The sequence below is a fragment of the Syngnathus floridae genome, chromosome 15, assembly GCF_059516105.1.
Source record: "Syngnathus floridae isolate MCC-2025c chromosome 15, RoL_Sflo_1.0, whole genome shotgun sequence".
Classification (NCBI taxonomy): Eukaryota; Metazoa; Chordata; class Actinopteri; order Syngnathiformes; family Syngnathidae; genus Syngnathus; species Syngnathus floridae.
Genome location: NC_142427.1, coordinates 6,109,863 through 6,126,520, shown reverse-complemented (window position 1 = coordinate 6,126,520; position 16,658 = coordinate 6,109,863). Strand labels below are relative to the sequence as shown.

At 40.8% G+C, this 16,658-nt stretch overlaps 1 protein-coding gene across 2 annotated transcripts in view; it reads right to left on the bottom strand.

Moving 5' to 3' along the window:
* nrg2a (neuregulin 2a) overlaps positions 1-16,658 on the bottom strand; it is a 60,808-nt gene that overhangs the window by 41,132 nt on the left and 3,018 nt on the right. The gene's annotated exons all lie outside the window — the stretch shown is intronic.

The following is a 16,658-nucleotide window of genomic DNA, read 5'->3' as shown; positions in this document are numbered from 1 at the left end:
CAGGAAAGAATCCAGATTCATTCAACAAGATCGTATCTTCGAAACTCCGAGTAATATTAGACAAGACCCTTCTGCAAAAACGTTTTCGGCCCGTGAGGTCTCGTTCATGTATAGGCGGGAAATGTTGGGACTGGAAAGCAAGAACTTGACTGAGGTGAAGGCCAGCAAGAGAGCAAGGAGGTGTTTAGGTAATAGTTGAAATAACACAGGTATTTTTTTTTCTGTACACTTTGGCCTTCAATGCACATGCAAACTGCATTTAAAATCATTTCTGTTTTCCGAATGGTACATTCCTGTCATCTTATGTTATCATTTGCAAAACAGGAACTGTCCAGCATAAATCAATTTTGTTACAGGTTAAATCTTAGCTGAGGTCTGTTCTCGATTGAGTGCCACACGCCACAGTTAGTTCACTTGTAAGAATATAAAAAAAAAAAAAAGAACTGATAAGGGACAAGGGGTAACTTGATAAATGTTGGAGTGTATCTGAGCAGCCCCATAAATTTAGCATTAGTTTTCATATTCGGAACATTTTAAGCTACTAAGAAGGGTCAGAGGTTATCTAAGGCCGTGACTGAGCGAAGGGAAGACTCATGCAACTCTCAATGAAACCTGGCCATTCAAAGTCAAAACAAAAAAAGGTGTGCATGAGTCATCTGCTGGGCTCTCCCTGGTTTTGTTTGAGTGCAACCCTGGGAGATTTCTTGACATGTCTCGGGAGGAGGCGGCGGCGGCGTGGTGGTGCTTTGTAAGGGGCAGCTCAGGGGTCATGTCTTAACAGGTCAATGCACTCGGCAATGCACGCCTCATCTGCGACGCAAGAAGAGTAGGAAAGGTCAGCGTACGTGTGGCCAAGTTCTGACACGCTAGTTTGGTCCGACGTGGTGCTTCACTAAACCTAATTGCTCTTTCCTCTCTACTCTCTCCTCCTTGTGGCTGTTGCAGATGATCTAATCTGTCAGCAGAGGTAACCGAGTCCTTGCAGGGGGGCTTACAGTGTGGAGAGATCCGCCACCCTACCACACTATCCCCCACCCACCACATATCAACACGCACTTCCCCCCACATTGTTAAGAACGGGACCCTCGCTGGGTCTGTGTGCACGTGGGTGGGCATGTGCTTTATGAATGTGTCAGAAATGCGAGTATTAGTGACGTCAGCGCAAAGAGGAAATGAGGAAATCAAGATGATGGCGCTTCGTAACACAGACAACCCCAAAACATGCAAGCTTGTGAAATGTGAAATTTGTCGACAGCCGTTCCGAATGTGTCCGTAGAAGCAATGTCAGAAGATATGAACCTCTGGAATGGTGTGTATTTCAAAACTGAGGCTTTCCGCCAAACTATTTGCAAAACCTTCTGGGCTGCTGCTCAACTGGAAACAAACTATTTTGTAGCTTTTAAGAATACAAACGCATATGTGTGTGACATTTATTGCGTGCTACTTGGCAGTATTACAAAAAAATGGAGAGAAAAAAAAGATGCGCCGTTAAATTGAGGGGGAAAAGACCAAAAGGTCGGATAATAGCTTGTGCAGGCATTATTGAGCATGAGAAACGCAGACTAAGCTTGCTAAAGAAGCACCGATACTCAGTGTACTCCGATACCATCACATCGATACCACTATATTACTTTTAGTTTTTACTGCTGTTTTGTGGTACACATTATGACTACATTCTTCTTCTTTTATCTTCTCTATGTATTCCTTTTCCACAGTGCCCTCTAGTGTTCAGGCTGATAACGGCCGTATAACTCAATTGCCTTGTGCACCACGCTGCCTATTTCATCCTATTAAAAATACTGTAACACAACACCATTACACAAATAAACTCTAGTGACGTTCTAGAGCATCTGCTGTTTTTCAACAGATGTGGGCCGTCCTTGGCTCGGGGTCAGTGGGCCAGCGTGGGAGTGGCATGACTCGTAGAGAGCACAAAAAAGACCCGAGCCCTATATGCTCTGACACGGATCCTTTGTACGTATGTCCTAGTTCATACAGCTTTGCAGGCCTCCTAATCCCTCCCAGAAAAGGAGAGACAGCTCTCCAGTGTGATGGAGCTGAGCAGCGGAATACCTGCACATCATCACCGTGATGCTGCGCAACAACACTCCTGGCCTTTCGCAATCATACAAGTTTATCTTTGCCGACATAATGACTTTAAACAGCCATTAGCCTATGTTGTTTAGGTCTGTCTGCTTCTTGCCAATAAAGTGCGGATGGGTATCAGGGCGATGTAAAGTTCAGTGTGTAGTGCCTGCTTTTAGCGCACATCATGTTGTCTCAACTCTTAGCTCCTGACAAATGAAGTCAGGGGTGTTGGGGGCGGTTTTAAGTGAAACAGGAATAAACAAGGATTAACAAAGAGGAGAGAGGAGGTGACCTTTTAGCGGCGGCCTGTATTCATGTTCAAAAGGAGGCATGCAAGCAAATGTGAAACATTTCTTATAGCGCTCAGGGTTATAAAGGGGCTGGAAGTGATTTAGTGTGAAAGGTGGATTACGCGGCAGCACGGTGGACGAATGTATTGCGCAACTTGACATTACCATTTTTCAACAAGCATACGGTTGTTGCTCAAATCTATTTCTTATTTAGCCAATACAGATTTGTAAGAAATTCTGGGAGGAAATAAATCCCAAATTCTGGGACTGTGTAGCGTGACGAGCTGTTTCAGGATGTGATCGCATTTGGCTGTATAATGGGAAAGGTTCCGGCCAGCACTGTATCATGTCAGCTATTATCAATGACCTCTTTTTCAATTAATTTTCAGTGTGGAGTCATAAAATTTGACTTTGTGAAGAACTAATTGGAGCCTACCAGAGGTGATGCAGGGGAAAAAGGCAGCCATGATAGCAACATATTGTAAGTGAAACACTATACTACCTATCTTGAGCTGACCATGCAGTTGTGTGAACATGCATATGCAGGTTGTCTGATTACAAGATTTGAAAACCTGCTAGTCCAGCTGCTCTACCAGTGCTAAGAGCAGCCCAAGGGGGGTTATAAAACATCAATCTTTCAGCATATATGCCGGCAGGGTCGTTGCTTTCCACGTGTTACTATAAACGTCTCCTCGGCATGAATGACAAAAAGATGCGAGGCATTGAGGAATGAAATCAAATCAAATGAATGCTAGTGACAGGTTGAGGCCCTCAGGAGGGGCTCATTTGTCAAGGTCAGCGGTGCCAAGGTCAGCTGGGTATCCAAATGTGAGCGAGCGCTGCTTGGCAACAGCTGAGATCAGGGACACAGACAAAACAACAACAAATCGAAGAAAAAAAAAAGAAGAGAAAGATGACGGCTCGAAACGAGTAGGTGGATGAATGGATGAATCCAAAACAACTATGGCTGGAATGCAATTGTTAAAAAAAAAAAAAAAAAAAAAAAAAAAAACAAGGAAGTCATCCTGGGTGGATTGGGGCGCTTTGACGTTTGCGCAGCACATTGCTGTCACCATGGCAACCGCAGTCTTAAGGGTAGCAACGGGAGCGCGTGAGATGTGGATGAGGGAGGAGCCAAAATGAGGGAGACGCAGGGGGGGGGAGTGAGAGTGAGACAAGATGGGAATGAGAAAGTGCGGCGAAAACGTGAGAGGAGGAGGGCAAAGTGAGAAAGGATGGACAAGAAAAGGTTGACACAGCACAGAGAAGGTAGAGCTCCGTGTCGCTCCTGTTAAGAGTCTCTTGTGCCAAGCCTTCTGGGAAACACTGCGGCAGCATCCCACATGGGGGGCGGGCGGGGGGCGGAAGTTGCAGGGACACACCAGTGTCAGCACTGAGCATGCTCCGCTTTCCAGGCCTCGGAGAAAATGACAGCGGAGCTCGAGCCACTCACTTTGGCAAATTCTCCCGCTGTATTCCAGCCACTATCCCGCCTCGCTGTGAGAGCATTACCGTTTTCCCCACACACACTCACCGGATGAGTTGGAACCGGTGCGCCTGACTGCTGATGCTGACTCATATCGTGATGGCTTTGATTGGGGCTGAGAGGAGCAAGAGAGGAGCATAGCAACTCATCAGCCAATAGGGCATGGGAGGGAATTACGTGTTCCTAGACAGTCCGCAAGTGCCAGATGTGATCCAGCAAACTCTTCCCCATCATCATCTACATTGTGAATGAAAGCTGCAGACAAATGTGTGAATCGGGGGGCACGTTGATATTCTATCTGCGTTTTTTGGTCGGTATGCGTGTTCAGGCAGATACGGAATCTAATTGCCTAAATACCAAATTTATAGCTTTGCTTCTTTTTATGACCACCAGGTTGTCAGATGAAGATTTTTGTCATGCAAGAAGCGGCATGTGAGTGCAAACGTTTGCAGCAATTCTGCAGAGTGAGGCAATTTCCTCCTGACTTCCTCTTTGTACAATTCATTTCCCATTTATTGACCCAAATTATTAGGTACACCAGAAATCCAATACGAGGTATCTAAAAGTGGGCCATAATAAGGCCCACTTTTGTTTAAAAGTGTCACTATTCAAGAAATATGATACACCAGTTGCTATAGTCAGGGGTCATCGCCCCTCAAGGACCACTGGAGTAAGACCACAAACTTGTTCTAAAAATAGCTCGATTGATGAGGCATTGTGATTTCCTTGTAGAAGTGATCATTTAAAAATGTAAGCACTCACAGGAATTGATGGAAATAAAGTATCTTACATTGTTTTTCCTAACACTGGAGAAAATTTCTATCAGAGATGGCTTTTTGTGAACCTAAACATATTTTTGAGGCTGATTTTTTTTTTTTTTAAACATATATTTTTTTTAGATATTTGCATACCTACCTAATAAAGTGACTGGTGAAAACACACTTACTGTACTGTAACTGCACAAATATTAAGCGCTGTCTGGCCACGACTTTGATGACTTTTGGTGATCCTCTTAGAGAGAAAAATCCGTTCTATCTTCCTAAGGCTGCCGGAATGAATCCCTCTCCATTTTCCCGCTGTGTTTTTCCACTTATGACATTCTTTTTTTTTTTTTTGTACCACGTCTCTCTCTCTCTCTCTCTCTCTCTCTCTCTCTCTTGCCGTCTCTTTGCTCGTCTCCCTCCCTTCTGTCTAAGGGAGCGATAAAGAGGTTTGTGTGACTGTGAGCAGATTGACTTGAAGATACAGGTTGGAAGCAGATCCCATCCACCTCCTCATTCTGCTCTTTCTCTCCCGCTCTCACCCCGACTGAAGAGACAAACAGTCTCCCACATGCTCTCACAGTTTATCAAACACACACCCACATGGAAGCAGGTCTTCACGCAAACACATATGCGTGCTCTCATCACAGAGAACAACACACACTCAATCTGAGTGTCCCCGGGTCGGCAAAGTATACACTGTCATAGTCAAACGCAAACATACGCCTTCAGACACGCACATCCACGCGGGCGTACAAACACACAGGTGCATCCACATGTAAATAGAAGAAGCACATGGGCCATTGATGTGTTGGACGTAGGCCTGTTTTCCACTCCGAGTGTGGCTCAACCGAAGCGAAAAGAAGAATTTTTAGGGACGGTGCATCTGTATCACAGCGGTGTTTTTCCCATTACACTCACAAACACGCCCACACACACACGTCTGTTGCAAAAGCAAAGGAGCTAATTTGTGCTAAATGCCAGCAGTGGTTTGAAAGGGTTTGTTTGTTAACAAGATTGCATAAAAGATAGCAGCAAAATATTGTGGAAACACTGAAGGCAGAAGGTCACTGGGGTCTTTGTATTTGAAAAAAGAAAAAAAATAGCAAAAATAAACTGACATCACTGAGGCTTGAGGAGCAATTTACTTATTCTGACTGAATGACACCACTGAGATTTTCACACGATTTAATCTGTCACTAAAATTATGAATGAGCATTTAAACAGTAGCTATTAAGAATGTCAACAAAAAAGTATATGTATATATTTTTTATATATATATTTTATATGCATACATATATATATTTTATATATTTTTATATTTTTTTATATATATTTGTTTTTTGTATATTTATATATAAATACACACATATAGATAGATAGATAGATAGATAGATAGATAGATAGATAGATAGATAGATAGATAGATAGATAGATAGATAGATAGATAGATAGATAGATAGATAGATAGATAGATAGATAGATAGATAGATAGATAGATAGATAGATAGATAGATAGATAGATAGATAGATAGATAGATAGATAGATAGATAGATAGATAGATAGATAGATAGATAGATAGATAGATAGATAGATAGATAGATAGATAGATAGATAGATAGATAGATAGATAGATAGATAGATAGATAGATAGATAGATATAAATACACATTATAGAGAGAGAGATTATATATATATATATATTTTATATATATATATATATATATATATATATATATATATATATATATATATATATACACATATATATAAATATAAATACACATATATATATATATAAATACAAATACACACATATGTTAGGGTTTTACAGAGTATCCTTATCATAGGATTATGTTGGGATGCAACAAATCTCTAACAACATATATATAAATTTAAATACACACACATATATATATACAAAAATCTATTGTTTTAAGACGAATGGTCAAAATGATTGCCCTGTGAAATGATATAAAATTGCTTGGGAATTGTGAATCCATCACGTGACGTGAAAAGTCATTTTCCTAACAATTTTGTCATGCATGATTAGAATCAACTGTGAGCTGCTAAAATGTACAGAAAGTACACAAAGGCCTTATCAGTGAGCAGCTTGAAAAACAGACGTGCGTCCGCTTTCTGGTTTGCATTCTTCACATGGAATCAAATTCCTTTTGCACCCTTGCACTTGTCCTTTATCTCCAGAATGTGCTTTTAGAGCAGCACAAACATGTCACAGTAAGGAAGGACATTGGGAGGTTCACACAGAGTGAAAGCAGTTCCTCGGTCAGAATCATTTGCATTTTTCTTATTTCGCCTCCTAATGGCTGAGCGTGAGTTTATCAAGAACTTGGCTTATCTGCTTGTTTGTTTTTCATCAGTGGAAGGCTTTTCCTGGAAAACAGGCCGCTACGCATGTACGTACGCTGAGATCATACTTTTGACGACACGGGCCCGGAGGCGGTCTCGAAAAGACTGAGATTGATAAGTCGACCGCGCTGCCATTGGGCAAGCTGGACGAGGGTAACAGGAAGCGAAGAGCGGAGTTGGGTCATCAAGCTAGTACCGAGAGTTCCAGCAAGCATTAAAGTTATCTCAACATGGAACACTTTGGAAAAAGTCTATTTGAGTCCGCCTTCAGTTTCCATGGTTGGGTGTGTCGGAAAGATGGTGATACTTTAACGGCGTCAGACATGTAAATAAACATTGTTGGCGTCACACCATTGCAAAATGGCTAAACGGAAACTACATAAGGTCACAAATACAGAGGAATCAAGGCATGAATTACTCTGGAAAGCTGCTAAACTAAGAATCTTGAATAAATTTTGGAATGGTCACTCTTGGTCCGGGCAACTCAGAAACTCAACCTCTTCAACAAAGGCCCAGACAGTCTTGGGAATTTGACAAAAGCTTTGCCTGAAAAGTCACATAAAACCTGGATGATGTCACCAGACGTCAGTGTACAGCACGACTTCACTGGAGCAGGTGTCAAAGCATCAACTCCAGACATATGTTTTGTATTTGCCCACTCAGTCGCGACACTTGTTCACATGGTTTAGGTAGAGTGTTTTTTTTGCTTTTTTTTCCCCATGTTTTTAACATTACACCCTTAAAAATGCTGGGTTAAAAAAAATTGACCCAACTTTCTGGGTTGTTTTGCACAAAAACATTTTTTTTTTCCCTTGTGTTGGCCATATTGATCAAAGTTCATCCAATTTTTAACCCCGCAGTTTTAAAGGTGTACATTTTCTACAATTAGCGTTGTTGCTTAGCTAGCGCTTATCCCAATTGACTTTGACTGAGCAGCATTGAATGTCTGATTGTGAATAACGAATATCTGCAAACAATTGACGCTCCCCTAAAAGTGATTATGATTGCCGATATTAATCATTCAAAGCATAAATACTTCGCAAACTACAATATCATATGTCAAAAAACATTTGTGCCTGTACCCTTAAAACTACAGTGCAGCAACAGGTGAATTTATAAATTCCGAACCACGAATATGAATATACTCAACCAAATTATCATCACAATTGAGGGGTTAGCAATCAGCTCCCTGACAGTATTTATGCGAAAGGCGTTGTTGAATTTTGACAGGGCCACGAGGAGAGATTGTGCTAATTTGCAAGGTATGCTTTGTGTTGTTTGCAAACTGGCTCGCTTTCCTGGCCCATCGCCACTCGCAGTATGATAACTGCCGACTTGTGAGCCTAATGTCATGGAGACAACAAGGGGAATGAAAAGAAACATGCCTAGACAATGCCAAGCAAAAGTACACATCCCAACAGATGTGATGGGATGGGATGTGATGTGGGGGTTGTAGGCGGCAGCGGAAATGGGGCTACGGAGGTGACACATGAGTGACTTGGTGTAATTCTGATCTTACTTGCTCTTACATCCGACCTCTGTTTGCATTTAGGGTCAAATCCCCCCGCTGTTAAGCGTATCAATATCAAGGGCGATATAGTCCTCACTTTTTCCTGCATTTGCTGCAGTGAGGTGATGGCGAGCTCGCTTGTGTCCGAGCCAGCTGGGGCCACATCTCGGTTGAGCCGTGCGTCGGCGCGCACGCGCACTTGTCCATAGTGAAGCTTTCTCTTCGCTGCTCACTATCTTTCAACAACAAGCTGAGCAGGGAGCAGACGGAAAGAGGTCCTATTTGTGCAGGAAGATAAATACACTCCTGCAGCCCATGCTGTCCCCTCCAGATTAGAGCAAGACAATAATGAGCACCGGTGGAAGGGCACAAGACATCGGCTAGAGGACGGGGTAACAGCCGACTTGCAAAACACACTCAAATGGACGCATGCAGTCCTAGCAGGGGGGCGCTATGAATGCTACATAGACATAAATATCGGAAAGAAATATGTCTTTTTTACTTGTGCACCTGTGCTGTGTTTGGCTGCACAGAGCTGAATGTGTAAGCTACTCATTCAGCAATATGATGATGTCACAGTTTTCGCCTGATATACACACAACAGGTGTCCATTTAGTCAAGCAAAAATACTCACAAATCTAACAAAACGAGCGTGTCAAGTTGTTTACGGATATTTGCCGATGAGTCAGCGTGATTGTCTCCTCCTTCCTATTAAAGTGGTGAGCGCATGTGTCATTTCAACTCTTCTGGAGAAGAAGGGCACCCCCCCTTTCAGGAAAAAAGGGGAAACATGGCCGCCTCTTGGTCAGACTCCAAGCACAGCTAACAAGCCATTCCATTCGGTTTAAAATCTTTTCATGTTAAGACACACATCAATCCACACCTACAGCATACCTGAGGAAACAAACCTCTCAGAATATGTACTGTGTGCACGCGTGTGTGTGCGTGGTTGTGTGGGATGAACATGGCCGGACACGTCCCTTCAACACACCGGGAGGCGCCCATAGCAGGAGTGCCGGCAGCCCCTCTTTTCAACACTTCGTCACGCTGCACACAAACACAGTTGCCCTTCCCATGCTCCTTTTGTTCCCAAGTGTTTTGCTGAAGTTCCTATCGCCTTTCTCGACACTTTTACAGCTGATACTTGTGTTTCATTTAGGTGTAACAAAACTCGGTTTGTGTCTGATATTTTGCCAGGGCCACAAGGAATCGCTTCCTCAAGCGTTTGAAAACAAGCATACGCTTGCCAAACTCTGACTGATGGCATATTTACAAAACTAATAGCTGAATGAAAGAAAAAAAAAAAATCACACCCAATCACTAGCAAACGTCTAAACAGATCTGGAAAGATGAAGTTCTCAAATTACTGACATGCCTTATAAAGCTCTTCTAGCCAATTTGTATCATTATTATTATTTTATTTTTATTACTATCATTATTATTATTTGGGGGTAGAGAGGCCTTGCGTTGTAATGTGCATTATAGCATACAAGTCAAAGCCACCATGACATTCACTGTGGCCACCACTTGACCTGATGATGAAAGCAGTTTGATTTAGGCCAAATCGTAAGCATCTCCAAACTGAAACTGGCGCCAGATGAAACTAGAGGATGACGCAAGTAGCCTGGAGCAACATGTACACAAGGTTACCTAATGCACCATTGGTTCGTGCACCTAAACAATAACAAGCTGATGGGACACCTACATCCTCACAATCATTCATTTGTCCAGATTCCAGTGAATGAATAAATAAAAAACTTACTTTTATCATAAATACATGAATGGAAATACGAGCACAGCAACACTACACAGAGATCAGAAAAGCAGAGGATCAAGAAAGTCCACTTAGCTTAATGCTAACACACAATGCTAAACACCATAGATAAGCTAACAGTGTTTTAACCCTTTAATACTTGAACACAAAAAGTGGAGCAACACTTGTAGACAGAATAAAAACACAACTCACAGGAATATCATTTTTCCTAAGCAGATGTGCGACAATAATACTATTTTAAATATGGACATGCATGATGTGCTCTTTTTAATAATACAGGTTGACGATATCTGCAAATCTTTTGTTTCAGCAGTATCTGTTTGCTTTCATTATCCCAACACAAGCTGCTAGACTGTGTCACAACCTGCAGATATATTATTTTTAGGCAGCGGTTTCAGTTTGGCGGACAGTCTCAATGGCTTTTGTGGTGAATTAATGTCGGTGAGGTAGTGTGCAGTGAAAGGTTATCTCCCGAAGCGTCCTTCACACTCACACAACCACCTGCTATTGGACCACTGACCACGCAAAAAGAGCAAAGATTTGTAAATCACATCCCACGCACTCAATTACAACAACACAAAAGCGTATACAGCATCCGGCTCATTTGAAATGTTGGCAGCTATCAAGGTAAACCCGATCCATAACGATCTTTCCTCCTACTGGCAAAAAGAGGATTTCAGACATAGACAAGACCTAAATTCAAAAACTAGTGATGTAAGTCTTCTACTATTTGCCACATGAACATTGTTTAGTAGCACAATGTTGGTGAGTAAGAATGCTCCGGGGAAAATATTTTTCTGACTTCACTAAAAGGTTTCACATGAACATCTGAGTCATTATAAAATCGTATCAACAAGGTATATTTGACGTGCACTTTAAATTTAAACTCTAACGGAACAACAACACTGTTTATATAAGCATACGGATTCCCTGGAAGAGCACTCCGCCACCCACCATAAAACCATTGACGTAATGATGAGTAAAAAAGGTTTTCCCGGCGTCATAACCCGCCCTCTCGAGACTGAGCAACCTTCGTGTAATTTTACACGATGAAACAATCACACAGACACACCTGGCAACAGCATTGGTGCTATGGACACATCAAACGACAAAGTCAAATATGTGTCAAATTATAACCAAGCAACTTCAAATGTTTTTTTTTTATATCATTTCAAAATTAAGCTTTACGGTGATGCTGTGCTTCGATCCAGAGATAGATTGCCAAAAGATAATGTATAGGGGTCATAATGAAGTTGTCGATATTTGTGAACAAATCTGAATACACTAAAACCATACTGAATAAATTATTGGCAGATTTTGTCTCAGGTTTTTGCCAGTAGTCTGGTTGTCAGTACATATATTAGTAAGAAACAGAAACTACCTTTTATTCCAACAAGTTTTATTATTATTCTTGAAATTTAAAAGGCTTCATTTTAATCAAACCACCTCTTGAGCTGTGCACAGAAAGGGGGAAAAAATGCTTTCAATATTTAATTACATGCACTAGCTGCAGTCTGTGAAGAAAGAGTATTGCAGCCCAAGATAGCTGCAAATTACTAAATGATTCAAAAGGCGGGGTAAACATAACTGCTTTCACAAAGCAGGAAGACACCATTTGTAAAGATACAAACTACTTGCACACACAAATAGAGGAGAGTAGAGGGCCATTCTGTGCGCATGGATGATATGTAGTGGATTTGTATTTGGAACATATGTGCATTTTTGAAAATTTAAACAACCACAAGCTGTTATCTGCTTCTATTTGATGTAAGTTGCTGAATATACGCTACAGTAGATTGATCTTATTCTCTTGCCTCTTTGAGATTTGCTAGCTGCTATTTTTATAGCACTCCAATTAATAGCACTGTATTTAAAAGTTACATCAGTCTTGTATTCTGCAGAAATGCAGATGTGAGGCAAGCCATTGACATTTATATCCAACTCTCAAACTTAACGACTTGGATCCTTTTGGCGACAGCCCAAAAGTGTCCGGGGGTTGCTCGTCCCTGAGGGACGCCATTACTGTTAGTTGAATCAGAGGAGCATTTCTGTTTATAGCTGACTGCGATACTAACAGGCTTAACAGCAAGGGGTCCCAAAAAATGGAAATATGGCTTTCTTTGTTGAGGAAAGAAGCGTCCAAATGGCACATGTCCTGGACTGTGCCACGACTGTGGCCACTTCAGTGTGGCTCAGCGAGTCAAACAACTGCTGACGTTCCAAACGGGCCCCTTCCTTTGCAACTTTTTAGTGCGCCCTGATCCTGATCATATACTGCCTCATGGTGGTGAAGGCAACATTCTTCAGTGGGTTCAACTCATATTTTAATTTTTTTTCCTCATAAAAAAGAATGTTATCTTAAGTTACATATTTACTTCATCTTCTTGGAGCCATTTTTATTTGTAATTCTTACAAGGCTATAATTAAATTGAAGTGTAGTGATAAATATGTAGTCATAAAATGAAGATGATGCGGGTTTGTATTATTTATGCAGCAGACCTTTGACCTTACATTAAAAATGTTAGACATGCAGAAATAAGTGCAGTAATATTGTAGTAGTGTGTGCTCACTGTGCACATTATTGTACGATCTAATTCGATATTAAAAAAGATAATTTAAAAAAAAAAGACCTTTATATTTCTAACTAAGCATTTTTTTTTTATTTCCACTATCTTAGTCATTATAATTATTTATTAGTGTGTTTGTAGTTTGTACTGGTGAAGTAAAACTACGACTTCCGTAAAATGAAAATGCACACAAAAGGCAACACGAGACAGTTTTGCTATCACCAAAGCAGCTTTCATGCTTTCTATTAATTCAATATAGAGATTAGGAGGAGATTATAAATCAGGGGCATTATGCACTAATTGTAACACTAATCTGCCTTCACACTGCATATCACAATCCTTTTGTGTCCAATGGATGATTCCGCCAGCTGTTTACCAAGTGCAGAGTCGCTTCATCACTAGCAGGACATGTGCAAAGGATTTTAGGAAGAATAAATATTGCACACAAAACACATTTACAAGAATATTTTGAAAACACTTTGAGAAGGTTTACCATGCAACAGAATTGTCATGCAGACTTCACAAATATCTCTTTCTTTAGAAATGTCACTCAAATGTTTTACAGTTATGCGTCACACTCCCTACGATTAATTTAGTAATAAATTGCAGCTTTTAAAGTGCTCGGCATTTCAAACGTGCTCTCGTAGTTCTTATCCGGCTGATCCTCGAGTAAGCCCATTATTTCGTGCAAGCCCAGACATTATGTCTGCATTATAGCATGGAAATGTATAATCATCCAAAGCATTGCTTTGCTTCGTGTGAAATCAAAGGGCATGTTAACAGACATTCAAGCTGGAGGAAAAATATCCACACAAGACTTGTTAAATCACCCATGTAGAACTAAAGTGCAGGTACTTAGGGCCCGTGCGTGGCATGGTGGTGACTAAGATCCATTTTGGAGAGTGATAACTTGAGTTTTGTGATGTCTGGAGCTTTTATCACGTGCCTAATTGCTATGTGCTAAACCATAGCTAAAGGGAAGCGATATTTTTGCAAGTCTTTGGAAATGGATTTTCATCACAAATGAGCAAAGTTGCTTGGTTTTGCAGTTTTGAAATATAAAAACATTCCCAAATGATAATAGGTTATCTGAAAGTTGCAATAATTATAGGGGCTGACATAAACCACGTGACCTATAACCTTAGCCAGTCCAAACATCTTGGATTAGATGTCCTCAGGTTGACAAAGCAAAATAAATCCCCTCTAAAAGTTTGACAAAGACAAGTTGAAAATTGAGCCTGCCTGAGAAGGAACACGCAAGTGACCTGTGCTACTCCTTAAAACACAGTTGGGCTATTTTTGGATGTTTTGACATAGTGCAACTCCACAGGAGTGGCTGTGGACATGCCTTGTACTAATCCTTTTCACAAATAGTAATTCCTGCATAAGCCACGACAAAAAAAAAAAAAAACAAGCAGTGGCTTGTGGCAAAAATACGTTTTCAATTCTTTTTTTTATCTTCGTCTAAAATCATAACAACAAATGTTTTGCACCACTTGCTCACGTTGATTCTATGAATCCGATGAAGGAAAAATCTAAAAGTCAGAAGCAACCTTGTATTCTCAGCACACATTTCCTTTTTGTCCGCTATCACTGATTTACCTCAAAATGTTCATCCTAGACACTAAAACCATTCACTATATATTAATAGTGGCTTTTTAAATTCCCCTTTTTGTAAATGGGCCCTAAAGTGAACGAGACAAAAAAAAAATGAGGGGGGCAGTTATTCGGAATGGCCTGGATCTTTTATTCCCATTCATCAAGTTATCTTGCAATAGCAGAGAAGCAAAGATGAAGAGGACAGAGATTCGGCGTGAATGAACATAAACAACCGACACAAAGCTATAGTATCAACCTAAATGGAGAAAGATCTGCACTCCCAGCTGGTCACTCCCATTAGCCTCAATCTCTGGCCTGGACAAGAGGCACTGCAGCACTGGCAGTCATAAACATTTCAATCATTCTTATCTCAGCAAACATCCTGTGCTGGGCCACAATCTCCGAGGTGAAATCCACTAAATGAGCACCTTTGTCACCATCAACCACTGTTGGCTAAATTGCCCTTCAGTGTAATATTTACAGGATAATGGGCAATCTGTAGACGCGTGTTGATTCATACTGCTTGCCAGATAACCTTGCGGGTTTGTAGGAGAGCCCACAGCGTCGCTCATCTTCAGCGTCGAACTTAACCAATGAATGCTCGCCGTTCGGAAAAGGACAAACGGCTCCGGGGCCAACGTCTGCTCGTCTACCACCTCGCTCGGCTCGGCAGCTGCGACCGTGGATAGATTTGTGTTGCAACAACACTTTTCAACTCATCTACTACTCCCTATAAAAAAGTAGCCTTCATGAGCAACGGAATAAATCAGAATGATTTGCGCATTTGTTAATTATCGCTATGAATGCTGCTGAAGTGGATGCTAAGTGCTATTTTTTTTTTTTTTTTTTTTAGAAATGTAAGTCACGCTCCCACCTGTCTACACACACAGAGCAAAAAGTAGGCTACAATATGTTTCCCCTTCAGCGTCTACAAAGACAAAAATGTGGGTTGTAACCACATGTGTGTCATTATCCAGACTTTGGGCCTTTAGGGAATATACTAGACTAAATAGTATTTTACAGTATTTTGACTATGTTGTCATACATATCATTTATACTTTGTAACTGTAGTATCAGATATAACTGATGAGATCTAATTTAAAAAATCTATATATAAATAATGTCAATTTTGACTGAACTTGTCAAACATACCTTTTGGAATTATGTCTAAAATGTTGAAAAATTGTTTCAATGGATCAAGAGAAAATATGCAAGTCCATGTGTCATTGGTTAATTCTGAACACACAATTAAAGGGGGTGCACACTTGTGCAATAAAATACTATGCGATAAAATATGATGACATCCACCACACACGCTCATAATCTCTGCCTGCAGCTCAATCAAATCTACCAAAATGGCATTACAATACGTATAATATAATATAAGCCAGTGAGTAGAAAAGGCGGCTAAATTAGATTTTTGTTTTCTACTGAATTTGTTGCATGGATGTTTTTCAAATAGCGCAAGGAGATCACCTTTATCTCAACAGCCCTTAGGAGCCAGACAACAACAAGGAGAACAATACAGTACGTACAGTCCCATGATTAACACACTAGGGAGCATTTGCAACTCTGCACAAGAGGGCGTATACAAGCTTTAAGTAGAGCTTGGACTCGTTGGTGGCGTCTGGGTCAAGTGTAAAATCAAGTTTTGCTGCTCTTTGGGAAAAGAGACATGATCTCAGATATGATGAATCCAAATTTTTGATGGGAGAAGGTTGGAAGGGAATAGAGACCATAGCATCTGGGGATAGACTGTTTGTCTAGCTTTGGGATTGGCTTTGTCATGAATTGTCCTGACAAGGGAAAAGAGAATGTTCAGCATGGGGAGTGAAGGGATGATTTACACAACAGATAAACTCATCAATGACATACGGTCCAGGCTCTATTGGGCACTAATAAGGGTAAAGAAGATATGCGTGTGAGGAATAATACATTACCTGTCTACTTTTTGTACTCAGATATCAATTGCTTTAAGACATAGGTCTCAAACTCAAGGCCCAAGGGCCAGATACGGCCCGCCACGTCATGTCATGTGGCCCGCAAAGACAAATTGACTTCATGCGTCGATACTAAAATTACAAATTTTCTTCACTTTTAAAAAATAGTGATATTGCTAGCAATTTTTATTTCCATTCAGTTTTTTAAAATAATTAAACACTTTTTTCTCGTCTCTGATTTCAAAACTCGTTATGCATCAGTTTGTTTTGTA